This window comes from Anabrus simplex, chromosome X (assembly GCF_040414725.1).
Source record: "Anabrus simplex isolate iqAnaSimp1 chromosome X, ASM4041472v1, whole genome shotgun sequence".
In the NCBI taxonomy this organism is placed as follows: Eukaryota; Metazoa; Arthropoda; class Insecta; order Orthoptera; family Tettigoniidae; genus Anabrus; species Anabrus simplex.
This window is the reverse complement of record NC_090279.1, coordinates 10,782,182-10,798,900: the sequence shown is the minus strand read 5'-3', so window position 1 is coordinate 10,798,900 and position 16,719 is coordinate 10,782,182.

Sequence of the window (16,719 nt, the reverse complement as noted above, 5' to 3'; positions counted from 1 at the left end):
GTTTGGGTAAATGTGTTGCAAGGAAGATATTTTAAGATGTCATTGGTGATGTGGGTCATCACTTCACTAGTGCCCGCTCCTAATGCTCGAGAGCTTCCGGAACCCTTTGAGATTGTCGGTATAGTCTTTCACGGCCAGTGTCTTCACTGTATGCTGCGCTCGAATTGCGTTAGTAGCTGCCAATGTTTCGCCGGAAACTGAGCGCAGCATTCTCAGGAATCCGCTCTGTATGAACGTCGGTAGTGTACACAAGGTGTGGTATCCAGTAAATGGAAGAGTAACCCGAAGTGGCAAGAAATTTATCTGAAAAGAAACATAAAACACATTGTTGGTGTAGCTCCGAAGACGTAGCAGATGGAAACTGCCATGAAAGTGAGGATCTGGCAACGTTTGAGGCCGACGTGTGGAATGGACGTGTTCCTACAAGCTGGGCTCAGCTTACCTCGCCTGTCCGTTATGTATAACAGAGTAACAGAGGAGGGACTGTTGACAACTTGGCCAAGTGTAGATCCTTCAAACGGCACTCAACATACAACAGCCACGCCCAGAAATCTCCTGAGCTGTATAGATTACTTTCCTCATGATGGACCTGGAACTTGTGTAACAATTAGTCAAGTATATTCCATCTCTTCGTGAAGTGATGGTTATTATTATTATTGTTTATAGTGACCTAGAATCTAGGTTATCGGCCCCTAATGGTACGAAATGTAAGAAAAATTTTCAAGTCCAAAAATTCATCCACCGACCACAATTAAATCCTTGATTATGAATAATGAATGAATGAATTCGAAGGTAAAATTATCAGCAGCTCACAGTATTAAAATTTACAAATAATTTCAAATCAATACTCCGACTACAATTAAAGAAACACGACGACGAACAATGATTATGAACTTAAAACAATGGTATGTACTGACCAAGGTGCTGCTCCCAAAGCACACCCCTGAATAGATGATATTTTTGTTGAAAATACAAGCCAACGGCCCCTCATAATGGTATGTATCCCTAGTAGAGCCGAACCATGTTCTTTATCATATAGCGGTACTAAAGTATACTCACGGTGTTCTTCACTGCGCACAGGTAATGCAGACTTATGGTGTTCGTCACATAAGGGCCCCAATCATACGCAATGCAAGAATGGCGTTCCTAACATGGTAGGCACTAATCACAGGGACCCGTACTTTCCCGTGGTGTTCCTAACATAGTGAGTACTAATCACAGGTAAACACCAGACCCGTAGATTCTGTCACAGTTCCGAATGGGGATATGAACACATTTATGACAACGGCGAGCTAATACAACAATGGGCAGATGCTACGGAACTCTCCCTTATTCATGATGGCAAACAGCCACTTTATTTTAACAGTGGCCATTGGAGAAGAATATATCATCCAGTTTTGATTTTCGTCACTAATAACTTAGGAGAACAATGCAGCAAGGGAGTATGCAACCCAGTACCTAAGTCTCAACACAGACCAATCCTGTCAGTTTTACTCCGCTATCCGACCTCTGTATGTTCCCTTTCGTCGTAGATACAACTTCAAAAAAGGGAGATAGGTCAAAATTCCCTGCTTTACTGGATGATACGGTCCAAAACATCAAACCAATTCCTGAATCATATGAACAGGTCACTTAGGCAGTTAAGGAAAGTTCTCGTAAATCTATTCCCCGTGGATGTAGCACTAGTTACATCGAAGGTCTTAATCTGGATGCAGTCTCGCAACTAAATGACTACTGCAAGCTATTCAAACAGAAACTAATAGGTGAGGAAACTATTACAGCAACACACGCCCTAACTTCTCTAATAGCCTCATCGAAAAGAGAGAGTTGGTGGTTATGACGCTGAGCAGCCAAAAGACCTGGAGACTCCTAATGAAGTTGACCAGAGATCCAACCTTGAGTAACACACATTCTTTTTTACAGCCAATCAGATTGCCCACCAACTTCTCATGAATGGCAAAATAAAACAAGAAGCCAAAACCCGGAGAGCTATGTTGAAGGTATCTGCGGGTAGGGATGAAGAAATATCTGAGCTCATGCAACATTTCAATTTCACTGAGTTGGAAAATGCAATTATCAAGTGCAAATCAGGTAAAGCTGCGGGTTTGGATGGTATGCGAGTTGAGAAAATAAAGAATTTTGGAAGAAACACGAAAGAATTGTTGCTACGATTTTATAATAACTGCTTACAGATGTCCAATATTGTGGAGCAAAGCACGTGTAATTGCTGGTCTAAAGCCTGGAAAGGACAACAGAGAACCCAGGAACTACAGACCAATATCTCCTCTGTGCCACCGATATAAGATTTTCGAATGAATGATACTCAACAGACTCATCCAGACTATCAAAAAAAACCTCATTCCACAACAGGAAGGTTTTAGGCCAGGCATGAATGCTGTTGCACAAGTTCAAACCTCACGCAGTACATTGAGGACGGTTTTGAAAATCGACAAATTACAGGGGTAGATTTCATTGACCTCAGTGCTGCATATGACAAGAGTGAACCACCGTATACTGCTTCAGAAGATCTTTACACTCACGAAATATTCAAAACTTACCAGATTGATGTCAACCTAGTTGCAGAACCGCATTTTTTTATTTTCAAGGACAAAGAATCAGATGGAGATCACAGAAAAATGGATTGCCCCAAGGAAGTGTACTGGCTCCATTGCAATTTATTAGTTATACCAATGACCAACCACTCCCTAACAAAACAAGAAGTTTCATATATGCAGACGGCCTTTACTAGCCTGCCAGTGTGCAACTTTTGAAGAGGTACAACTAACTCTTGACAGCGCTCGGAAGGAATTATTCACATAATACAAGGCAATTCCTAAAGCCGAATCCGTCAAAATCTCTGCTTTGTGCTTTCCACCTCAAGAACAGAGAGGCATCAAGGAAATTACACGTCTCTTGGAATGGAACCCTCCTGGAACATTCTTTCACCCCAAAGTACCTAGGCGTAGCGCTGGACCGCTCACTTACTTTCAGAAAGCACTGTTTCAACATCAATCACAAAGTCAATGCCAGAAACAACATCCTGAGGAGGCTGAGAGGTACAAACTGGGATGCAAAGCCACAAGTTCTTAGAACCACTGCATTGGTTCTGTGTTACACTGCTGCGTAATACGCATCCGCTGTGTGGTATAGATCAACACACGCTAAGACTGTGGACCTGCCCTGAATGAAGCTTGTAGATTAATCACAGGATGCCTGAAACCTACCCCTGTTGAGAAGATACACTGACTTGCCGGGGTTGCACCTCCAAGTAATCGTCGAGAAATCGCTGCTGATCAAGAACGAGTAAAGATTGAGAATGTTGAAGCTCACCCGGTGTTTGGTCATCAACAATCTCAATCTAGGCTGAAATCCAGGAAAAGTTCCCTCCAGACATCAAATCCCTTGAAAGGACCACCAGAAAAGGCAAGACATTCCTTATGGAAATCTAAGCAGCAATAATGGATGAGGCCACGTGAATATCTTCCGGCTGGGTGTAATGAAGACTGGAGTGTTTGGAGGTCCCTTAAGCGATTAAGAACTGGTGTCAGCAGGGCGAAGTAATCACTTAAGTTATGGGGCTTCACATCAGAGGACAGCAAGTGCGACTGCGGTGAAGAAAATAAAACAGTGAACCATATGTATCAATGTCCTTTCAGCCCATTTTCATTCTCAGAGCATGATTTAATGCTTGGTGATTACAATGCCCTAGGTGTGGCTCAGTTTTGGAAAACAGCATCTAGATGTACAGTAAATTTGGTCAATTTCCTATGTTTGTTAATTTTTGCAATTTTCGTAGTTTGTACATATTTTACTTTTACTGTATGATTAAGTATGATTCTGACACGAGTAAATAAATAAATAAACCAGACCCGTGGTGTTCCCCAGAACACAAATCCATGGTGTTCGTCACATAGTTCTACATATCTCAGGGACCCGTACTATCCTGTTGTGTTCTTCAAATAGTGGGTACTAATGATAACTAAAACCTAGACCCGTGTTATTTCTCGGAACGCATTCCCATAGGTTTCCTTCATAGTGGGTCTAATCACAAGGATGATGGAAATAAACACAGGTAATTTGGTTGAAAATTCAGCATCCCTTGGACTCGTCCCCCACCCACAGAGGTTTGAGTGTTTGGTCCGCGAGATAAATTTGATTTCGCTCAAGTCGGCCGGAAAATCGGGTAGGACTCTCCCTATCTGCCACCTGGGACGCGCCATGTTGGAGTTATCACGACAGCGTAGTATGTTCGAGGTTAATCTGCTTTAATCTGATATCGTCTATCCCTCCCGGCTCACCGCTAGAAAAGCCGCATATATTTTTTTGCTAGTTGCTTTACGTTGCACCGACACAGATAGGTCTTATGGCGACAATGGTACAGGAAAGGGCTAGAAGTGGGAAGGAAGCGGCCGTGGCCTTAATGAAGGTACAGCCCCAGCATTTGCCTGGTGTGAAATTGGGAAACCACGGAAAAACATTTTCAGGGCTGCCGACAGTGGATACTGACCGCACTTAAGCGACTGCAGCTATCGAGCTCGGTGAAAAGCCGCATAAGGTGACTAAACTCTAATTCTTCTGACCGTAAAATTTTGAAGTGTGATGGTGAGGTTTACCATTCTCAACGAGGTGGCGGACAATATTTTTAGATATTACATTTGCATGACCCTCTCTAGCTGTTAGGTTTACAACTCAGATGCTTAAGAATCCTCCAGGCATTGTGGCTGCTCTTCCTTATATCAGTCTCCTCCATCCCTCCTGTTATTAGATATCGCTTCTAAGGGAACTTCAGCAGCTTGGACGGTTTCGGAGCTCAAAGGATCATTGTCAAGGAGATCACGATAGTTTCACAATATTCCCCTAGTTTCTGTATATAGTGTGCAGCCTCAGGGAATTGAGATACGGGAACAATGCTTCACGATAATTGCAAAATAATCATATGATTCAGTAAAAAGCTCTATGTTCAGAATGTTCTCGTCCAGTGATATGGCACATTTCTCCTAATCAGCCTTCATAAAATGATATCTTCTGCGAAGAGGAACTCAGATTCTAAAGATTTAAAAGGTAAGACGTATGAATCTAAGACGAAGCCACAGAACTGGTTGCAAATAGAGAATTATGGAGGCGTTTAGTAAATTCACAGAGGGTCGGCGGTTGATCGCTGGAGGGCATAACAGTCTGTAATGAAGGACGATGAGGGATTTTTGCCCCACTTATTTCGCTGATAACTGAGATATGTTTGCTTACGCGGATACTGTAAGTTAATATCTGGATTATATCCATGTTCCATCTCGCACTGTTGAATGATGCTGGAAGTTTGTTATGCAGTATAATTAGATCGCACGAATCTGCCCATTCTACGCCAGCCTCTTCTCTTTTGTCGGTACCTGGGTAGCCCCATATTGTATTCTGGCTGTTGAAATCACCAAACACAAAATTCTCATATTGATGCCGGAAGGCTCCACAAATCTAAACACAGTATCTGATGGCTTATTAATTGAGCTCTACTGTGGGAGTTTCAATGTCATTACGGGGGAGGATCTGGATGTTGGATAGCACTGAGTATCTTCAACCACTAAACTCATGCCCTTGATTTTTGAACGGCGAAGATTCTAGTCTCGGTGAGTTTCTTGAATGCATAATATTAGCGTGCGGAGAAAATTGCGAGGGTATATATTTTGTGTTCTTTTTCAGATTCTTGGAATTCAGTCACTAATAGAAATAAAATAATCAGAATGCAAAATATTATTATGCAAAAGTTCGTAAAATAAACCAGTATATCCATACATACAGAGGACGACGAAGAGCAGAAATTGAGTGATGACAAAAGTTAAATACGGTCGGTTTATTCCAGTAACTTCTACAATGTCGTCCGGTGCACTTTGCTATGTGTAGGGCTGATAAGACCTTGTATTATTTTAGGAGAAGTTTATCACAGCTTCAACTATTAATTTCTGAAATTAAATTGAAGCAAGAAATTAAGTGGTTCAACCTATTCAATGCAAGTAAATAAGAAATGTAGTGTTACATTCTTATTTGGTTAAAAGAGGTACCGGTTTCGACCATCAATCTGGGCCATCATCAGCCAATTAAAAATATAAAAACAATGCACAGGGAAACAAAAAATTAAAGGATATGTCTTTCACAAAAGCAGTTCATGAAGCATTATAAGACAATAGGGGTTAGGACTGCCCAATTTTAAATCATAAAATCCAGATGAACTCGAAGAACAGTCACTTATTTGTGTCAAAGCGCAAGTCCCTGAAGAGTGGCACAACACACGCAATGTCCGGCACTGTTTTTAACCAAATAAGTATGTAACAATACATTTCAAATTTACTTGCATTTAATAGGTTGAACCACTTAATTTCTTGTTTCAATTTAATTTGTGATACAGTTCAATATGGAACATTATGACATTTTATTAATTTCTGTGTTGAGAGGACACGAGGCGAAAAGTACGATGCTTGCGTGCGTTAGAAAATTTTGTCAATAATTATTATTCGGCATGGGACGTTAAATTTAGTGCATTTCTCATCGAATTCTTTCAGACGTAATGAAGCACGTGTTCGCATTAGAGCAGTGAAATTTAGAGGAGTTTTAAGTAAGTTAATTTGCGAGATTTCATGAGCACAGACGTACAATCAGTTGTGTATACAAATTGAAAAGTTTTGGTCAACTTGTAATTTATAAACGTCAATAATGGTAATAAAAATTATTTACTTGGCGTATGGCTACATAACTAAAATAGATTAATATTTACAATAATGATTTCATACTAATAACAACAAATTTGATTCCATCACGCTAGTAAGTTGAAGACAGGGGAGAGTTAGATTTTAATCTATCTCAGCAGTATAACTATGGTATTTAGCATTAGAGGTTGCCTCAAGGCATTTCCTGGCAAGCTGGTTAATGATAACATTCACATCAAATGTTTGGCCATCACATATTATCTAGCTGATTTATCCAGCAATAGGCAATAAATTCAGTCCCTAGAAAGACTTCATGAAACTGCATCTAAAATGAATCCAAATCTCATAATAGAAAACCCGATACACGGAAATATCTACTCGTACAAACAAAACCGTGTAACTCAGTTTGGCAAAATTCCTCACGTAAATAATTTCAAATACTTGGGGAAATTCTCCAGCAATCCACATTAAAACATGAAGAAAACAGGAAAAGTTTTCTATACGGAAGAGGTACAAAAATTAATATCCTGGAACGCTAAATTAATATATTATAACACGTAATTAGGTCTGAAGCATCCAACATGTCAGAAACATTGATCAGACTGGAGAAAGATCACTACCTAAAATTATCGCAAAACTAAAAGGAAATGTCCTGAGGGACATCTTTGGCAAGGTATGCATAGTAGGGGTGTGGATGAATAGGAGGACTTTGGAATTATACCAACATATTGAGAAAATATCGGACAAAATTGGAAAAAGGCGATTGAAATTTGATGACTATATTCAAAGAATGGTTGATGAATGACAAACTAAAAAGATATTTAAGTATGCCTCCTCGCTAAAAGGCAAGAATAATTGGATTATCGACAAGAAAAGGACTTCGAGAAATCAGTATTCCAGATTAAAGTTCATGGGACAAAGCGAAGCATTATGATAAAAAGCCAGGATGAAAACAAAGGCATGGACCGCTCTCCGGTATACACCATGAGGTGTGTCGAGGAGGCGCCGTTGTGGCTGAAGAACTTATTACATCTCTACTGTGTGCGACCGCATGTGCCTGGCTACATCTCCAGAATTTGAGATGGTCCTATTCGTTCAGTAGTTGGTGTGACTTGAAACAAAACCACAGTATTAAATCACGTGCGGCTTCATCCCGGCGAGAAGCGCCGCTCATGCACCGACAGCATGGTGCTGCGAGCGAAGATTTGCCACAAAACACGGCACAGATCGGCATCTCGCGAGTGTGGTTCAGCTGTGCAGCGTTAAGTTACATGAATCTCTAAACATTTTATCATATTACTGAGAACACGTGTGCTTTTACACCAGTGTGTGTTCGGACCTGAACTGTTAGACTGACTTTCTGGTTGAAGATATGCGACTGATATTTCATGGTATGGCTTCTCGCCGTAAGCGTTTTAGAAGTGCGATTCTTCCGTTGAAGTGCTTACTACAGATACTGCTTTGATGTGGCTATTCTCTCGTGTGAGTTAGTATGTGACGTACTGGTTGAGATTTTCTGCTCAATGATTTGCCACAGAAAATACAAGCGAAGGCCATCTCCCCAGTATGAGGTCGCATGTGACGTGACAAGGCGGTTTGCACACAGAATGACTTGCTACAGATGATGCAAGGGTTCGGCTTCTCAACAGTGAGAGTTCGCATATGACAAACCAGGCAGGATTTAGTGATGAATGACGTGCCACATATACGGCATTTGAACGGCGACTCGCCGGTGTGTGTGTATGTATATGACGTGCCAAGTGTGATCTACTGCGGAAAGCCTTCCCACATATAGTGCAGATAATGGCTTCTCGCACGTGTGAGATCTCATGTGACCTGGAACTCGGGATTTCGTGGTGAATAAATTCCCACACTCATTAGAGGAATGCGGCTTATTGTCCATGTGAGCCCGCAGATGATATTTTAGAACGACTTGCCCGCTGAAGCATTTGCCGGAGACATTACAGCTGTATGGCCTCACGTACCTGTAAGTCCGCACATGTTATGAGTATACCTCGTTCGGTGAAGAGTTTCCCACAGATAAAGCACCAAAATGACTTCTCGCCGGTGTGAATCCGAATGTGACGACCAAGGTAGGATTTGCCGCAGAATTTGCACCAGTGTGGCTTTTCACCCGTATGACTCCCCGAGTGACCTGTTAGCTGTACTTTTTGTATGTAGCATTTTCCACATACATTGCATTCGTGCGGCCTGTGGTCTGTGTGTGGTTTGATGTGACGTGCTAAATGGCTTTTTGTACTGAATAACTTGCCACACGCAATGCATTGCAGTGTCTTGTCTCCCGTATGAGTATGTATGTGATATGTTAACCCAACTTTCTAGCAAAAAGACTTGCCACAAACATTACAGGAATATGGCCTCACGTCAGTATGAGTCCGCCTATGTACCGCAAGTCCACTTTTATAGATGAATTGCTTCCCACACATGATAACCTAGACGTGTTTTACTGCTGAAGGAATAGTAACAGACATCATACCGTTATGGCTCGTCACACGTGTGAATTCACATGTGAGCGACTACGTTTTCTCTTCGGATGAAGGATTTGCCACATAGATGGCAGCGGTGTAGTTTGTCGTCCATGTGAGTCTGTAGGTGAAGTGCTAAGTGGGATTTCCTACGGAATGACTTGTAGCATATATCGCACCAGAAATGCTTCGCGCCTATGTGTGTATGCATGCGAGAGGCTAGGTAGGATTTCGTGATGAACGACTTACCACATACTATGCACTCATGTGGCCTTTGGGCCGTCTGCGCCTGAATCTGTCGTGAAAGGTGGCATCTATTGCTGAATGTCTTGCTACACACTTTCCATCTCAAACAGGTTGCTCCGCCGTCCGGAGGTTGATGATCTGCATAGCTCATCTCGGCTCTTGATCTACGTATATAGACAAATTAAAACCATGTGACGAATAGTTTAACCACCAACTCAACCAAAACTTTCATACAAAGGAAATGTTACTGTACATGCCACTCACTAGTATCCCATGCAGAGAATTTAATTACACGTGAACATCTTATTTCTAGGGTAAACATAATCTGAGATTATATTCAGAGTGTAGAGTTAAATTTAAAAAGCTCTCACTTGTTATGAAGATGTGTTGCGTCTTTTCTCTCGAATTACGATATCACGCGCAAGAAACTTGTGACGATGTGGGAATGTACAAATTCATAGACAACCTCATTTAAAAAAATCAATGATAAGAAGAGGTATAGTCTAAAAGGAGGATAACAAGCTCTTTAATCCGGCACACATTTATATACTGAAATCCGTGTATATCTGTTCTGCTACATAATGACGGCATTAGCTTAGGAGTTTTGATGTTGTTCAAGTGCTCTGCACTTTGTGGCAGTCAAGTAATAATTTTTGTAAAAGCCCTTGTTGTTGAGGGTGTTTGGGAAAATCTCTCTGTTGTAGATATTAATAAAATTGAGAACATTTTTTGCCAACAGTCAGCAAGATCTGCTGAAGCAGGGCTAATCTTCTATGAATGTCACTTACTGTCACGCAAAACATACTTATTGAATTTGTACATTGTTATCACATCTATGTAGCAGTCTATACGTCAGAGTCTGGTCATTTCTAATTACGTAGCACTGATGTGCAATCAAACAGAGCCAACCCGCATATAGGACGGTAGGTTTATACAAGGAAGTTCATACTTACTACCATGTCTTTAATAGAGGCCATATACAAAATGGAAACCACTCATCCTGATGAAATACTGTGCAAGATGAAATATAACAAGCACATGACAGCTCTTTCCCTATCAGTGACGCTTTCTTTTCTCCTCCAGATAACTTTGTCACAGACATTATGCAGTCAACAATGAATATGGCTTTGGTAGTGTTTCATTACTATGTTCTGATATCCTGAATTTGAAACCAAATTCAAGCTATCATGTCTGAATATTCTTACAAGTGTTCCTTTAACACTACGGCTAGAAGGAACATGAAAATCAAGGCTTGAGCCAAAACTCGTGAAGACAAGACGTTGAATTGCACAATAGTGGATATTGCTCCTATGTAAAGGAAGGAATGGGATTCTTTTTATTTCAAAAGATCGCGGACAACGTGAATATTTTAGTGTCTTGATGACATAGTTGGATAGCATCTAAGTCTAAGCCTGTCTTCCCACCGCATATTCTATGAAAGAAGAGCGAGAAATAAAAATTTATTGGTTAAAGGTCAGATCCGTTTACAACATGCACATGGGAAAAGTTGATAACGCACGCCAAAGCATATAGTAAAAAGAACTGGTACTTCTCAACTCATGGTTTGATGCACTGAATTCTCATGGCCCAGTCGAATGCATAACTTCGTCACAAGCAAAGTAACGGCATGCTCGACCACGTGTTGTTACTGCACACTTAGGAGAAAATAAGTGGACAAATAAAAGGGGGACATTGATTCAAGATACGACATGCTAGACCTCATGATTATCACACAGGATATTGATGTTGATACCACTAGGCAACAAGGCACAAACAATATGACACCGGATTTTATGTCATACGTTCAGTGGCATATCACGCCAAGTAGAAGGTGCAAAGGACTGGCCATTCTTCTTTACGTGATAACGCATTTTTGTGACAAGTGATTTATCAGGTTAACAATTAGTTTTTCAGTAAAATGGTATTTCATTTTGCATTGATAAATATTCTCCACGAATCAGCTATATTGCTGGAACATGTGGCAATTCCCAGGAGATGGACAAGGGTTGCCTACTTGCCTGCCGGCAGAATTGAGCAAAATATGATAGATCTCGCGGACGAAACACGCACAAAGTCTCTAATGGCGATTTTGGAGGAGATGGAGACGTTCGGTAAGGAGCAGTTGGCAGAAGAGTTACTCTACCTTTCTGGAAGTTATTGCAGAAAGCAGCATAGCGTTTCAACCCTAGAGGAGGGGCTGCACAAGGTGTCTGTTCCCCATGTCCAGAACGGCGTAATTATCTGCTGTCATGAGCTCTAAAATGCTTCAAGACAAGCCGGCCGTAAAATAATACTGTCACATGTTTACAGAAATATGTCTCATGGAATCGGAACCAAGGTTCGGGCGTCCTCTGGAAGGGACGCGCTTTGGCAGGGCCCAGTCAGCATGAAACGTATGCATGGGTTACCGTCGCGCGGACAGTGACGGCTAGGCATGCGAGTACCACCATTCTGTAACCCATCACTGAACTATGTCTGGATGAATTAGCAAATTAGCCACAGCACATGAGATAAGGCATATAGGCATCTGTGAGGTGCAAAAAAAAGATTGAGGGGAGAGAAGTCATGCGAAGCGGGGTGCGATTACTAACTGATGTACAATGGAAGCCGAAGAAAAACTAATGGTGTTGGCAAGGAAACCAAAGATCCCTTCTGAGCACTATCTGACTAGAACACTGCTTACTATCTTATCGTGGCCGGTTTCTCTGAATGGACGTGTCGGAAGGAGAAAACAAGCACACACAGTCCATGGCCTTCATGGATATGTTCAGAAGAAAGATGATTGCCAACAATTTTCCGATTATGCAGAAACTGATCATCGCGAACGCACAGTTCAAAGAGCGTGATATTCACCTTGTCACGTACTACAATCGCTCCCATCCAACGCACACTGACTACATCCTTGTCAGACGAAGGAATCTCAAAAATGTTCTAGAGACAACAGTTGTTCCTTACGAAACCGCTGCGATGCGACATCTACCAGTTACCTGTAAGATGCGGATAGTCACCAAAAGCTCAATACTTCGCAGGAAATGGACCAAATTGGATCAAACGGTGACGCCTGAAGAAGGAGGCCAACGTTGTTGCAAACGTCGCAGTGCCACAAGTCACCATATTAGAAGCGAGCTGGACTAAACTGAAAGGCGCCGCATGCTCCATTCCTGGAACAAATAAGTCAGGGCGACGACAATGAAGGATTACCAATGACACGTGGTTTCGGAATGACGATGTTATGTATGCAATACGGTTGAAGAAACAGCTGTAAAACGAGTTTCTTGCTCGTTGGAATGCCTACAAAGCAGCCAGTAGTAAAGTGAAGGAGGTTGTCGCTGTAACAAAAGCAAAGCGGTAAGCAGGTCTATATATGAAACTTGACATGCGCTAAAACGAGCGGAATATTTAACGGCTAGTCAAATCGGGGCATCGAAACACGGAACGTTCTACATCATCAATTAGGAAACAGACGGTTTTCTACTCGACTGGCGGGAAGCGCGAGTACACTGGCTTAACTACTTTGACAAAATTTCAATCTTGGAATTTCCGTATCTACCAATCCCAATCACCGCCGCTGTTGAAGGTCCAATATAGGAAATTGACGTCACCCAAGTCCAGGCTATGTTGAAAGAAATGACACCAGGGAAAGCCATCTGTCCTGATTATCTTCCGGCAGAGTTTTGTTTCTCTCAATGGGTGGATGCAGCAGTGTGGCTAAACCAAGCTTTTCAACCAGATCATCAAAGAAGGTCAAGAACCAACAAACTGACGACGGAGTATCCATTCAAAAATAAGAGAAGTCCTGCCGATTTTTCTAATTACCGTCCGATCATACTTCTCAGCCACGCAGTAGCACATTTCGAACAAATCATCGACAAAAGAATTAGCGATTTAAACGAACACACAACAAGCCAAGCTGGTTTTGTGTAAAATTGTGGCGCAACACGAGCAACACACTCTGCAAGGCTGTTACGTGAGAGGTATTTCGAAAAGAATAAGAGGCTTCATCATGACTTTCTGGACCCTGAGAAGGACTTCCATCCGGTACATCATAACCTAATCAGTCAGCGCAACAAGAGCATGGCATTACAGAGCACCTTGTTGAGAGGGAATAATTGATCTATGTAGAACCGAGGAGTTATGCTGAAGCTGTCGCAAGAGCGTCTGATGACGTTCGCGAAACTGTACAATTCCACCAAGGCCCTTCCGTATCACCACTGCTGTTCATTCTTTTGAAGGACACCATTACATAAGACCTGCACATTCCAATACCATGGACACATGTGTATGATAATGGTGCAGAGAATAAGCGCCAAACGGAAGATTGGCACAATCCACTAGCGCAATACGTCCCGCGCCTCAACAAAAAGGATAGAGAATACATGACATTTCATCGCCGAGAAGTTGGAAGCATGCATGATGACGGTGAAAATATAGTACGAGAAGAGAAATTTAAGTATCTTGGTTCCAAAATCTCTGATTATGGTCGACTTACTGATGAAGTCAACTTAAGGATAAGCAAACCCTGGCTGAAGTTGAGAATGACAAGGGGCGCCCTTGCGACCGTCGGATGAAGGACCACCTGAAATCTAATATCTACTGAACTGTTATCCGTCCTGTCGTTTTCTATGGCAACTATTGCTGGCCAGCTAGAGAGGAGGTAAACGCCGACTAAGCATCATGGATACGAAGACGCTTAGGTGAACGGCTGACATAACTAGACTAGATCACATTTCAAATGATGTTATTAGAAAACGTTCCAGCATTGCACCGATAAAGAAGAAAATTTAGGAAAGGCGTGTGCGCTGGTTTGGGTATATTTGCGTGCAGAGGACGATATATTGAGAAATTTAGCGTATACACAGAAAGTAGGTGAAAAGAGGCCCAAGGGACAAACAAGACAGCATAAGACGAATGACCTGAAAGCTGTGAGACTACATAGAAACATGGCCCGTGACCGAACTAACTGGAGACTCACACCAGGCAGGACTAATTTTAAAAGAGCAGAATAACAAGAAGCAGGTTGATGAATGATCTGTTATAGAAATGGGATACAATGGATATTTTGCTCATCCTAACATTTAACTTACTATGTTCAAATTTTTTCCCTTAAAGCCTATGTCTAATATCTATGTTCTTATTTCTATTAAATAGTGTTTGAATGACAGAGCACCTCTGGATTACGTGTTTAAGGTATTCATAAACGTTTGAAATGGCGTATTTAGACAGAATTTTCTTTTTTTCATTTTTGTTTTCTGATGAAAGATTTATTCTTCTACTTTAAGAAAATGTATAGTACTTACATCTTTCGTGCATAAATATGCTCAGAAATTGATATAAAGGGAACAGCGCACGCGTGTCTCGGTCTAAGATGGGCGTGGCTTCGCTGCACGGAGAATTTCATGGTTCCTTTCGATTTAATTCAAGTTTGGCGCTCGTTGCTGCAGAACAGCTTTCCATAGATGGCTCCACATGCGTATTCTTTGTATGCAGCAGTAATACTATTTGGTATTGAGAGCTTCCATGGTTTCCATAACTGCGTGTTTTTAGTGAAACTATTGTCATGTTGCCTGTTTGCCTGTGTGCCTTTGGATGTATATTCGTTGTTGAGATAATGTCCAGAAACTGTATTGGATGTAAGAAGCATTCAAATGATTATATGCATTCCCCATTCTATTTAGGTTGAAAAGCTGGATCATGCTACAGTCTTTGCCAAAAATTGCAGTGAGTCTTCGCCTAATATGGAACAGTAAAATATTTTCTCGCTCAGGTGAGAGTAGAGGTCTGGAGTATGTAGATTTCTATGGGGATGGGGATTCCAAAAGTTACAAGGTAGTGTGTGATTCCAATCCATACAATGGTAAAGAAGTCTATAAACTGGAATGTGTGGGCCACTACCAAAAGCATTTAGGAACAGCTCTTAGAAAAATTGTACAACATAACAAACCATGGGTGGTAGAGGCAAATCAACTGGAACGCTGAGAGACAAGTGTCAGAATTATTTTGGAATTGCTTTGTGTTCCAACAACAGTTTCATAAAAGATATGACAAATGCTCTATGGGCAACATTGTATCATTTGACCGCCCATAAAGTGCCTCCCCACCACAGGTGCCCTATAGGAACAGACAGCTGGTGTTTATACCAACGAGCCACAGCTGGCAAACTACTTGAAAATTATAAGCATAAAGCAGGAATACCACAGAAAGTCCTAATGCAATGGTAAGGTAAGGGTTATTCTGCCTAAAGGCAGGTTCGAACCTCCGCAGAGGTGTTCCTGAGCTGGAGTTTACATGCAGAAAGGTGGCCAGTTCCTTTCTGCTCCTCCATTCTCTTACCCCCACCAACAGCGTGTGACACCCCATCCAACTCCTGACCACGCCCAATGTTGCATAACTTCGGAGATCTCACAGGATCCGGTGCTTCAAAACGGCTACGGCCGTTGGCACATGCAATGAAGACTGTGTATGAAAGAATCTGTAATCTAAAAATGTTATTGAAATGTTTTCATGGTTTGACTCAAAATACCAATGAGTCATGCAACGGTACGGTGTGGAAGAGGTGTAGAAAAGATACATATGTGGGGCTATCCACTCTCAAACTAGGTGTCATGGATGCAGTTTTACACTTTAATTGTGGAAACAAGGTTCAAATAGAGGTTTTAGGAAGAATTAAGGTTGTGCCTGATATGTACTCAGCATCAGGAGTGTCACAAGCTGATGAGGCATGTGTACGCATAAGTCAGCCTCAGAGCACTTCTGAACAAAGACAGCGAAGAAGGTACCTCAGGGGAAGAAGAAAACTGAAATAGGACAAGGAACTTGAAGGGGAAGGTCGCACCTATGCAGCGGGAGAATTCTAATACTTTCAGGTAAAAAGAAAGACGTCTAATCATAATACAACCCTTTAAATTTACTCAAAACTAAAAACTATGTTTTCTTTTCAGGTTCTAACAACAATGAGTCGAGTTCTAAATGGGATATCTACCTCGAAAAGGTCTCAAATTGATGATAATTAATTTAGGAATATCTTGTACTAGAACTGAGAAAAATATATCCCCGTTCAAAAACTGAGAACGAAGAAATGAATAATAATTTTAGAAATTTTGAATTTTTGAAAGAAGGTGTTATAATTGTTTGTGAAATGGTGATAGACTAATACATTTAGTAGGAGACATCAAGAACACTAATGATGATAGTTCGGCGAAAGAAACATTAAAATAAATGCATTTTTGTAGTTGCTAGATAGTCTGAAAAAGTGCTAATTTTGTTAACAAAAAATTCTTGGACAGCCCTTAAATGAT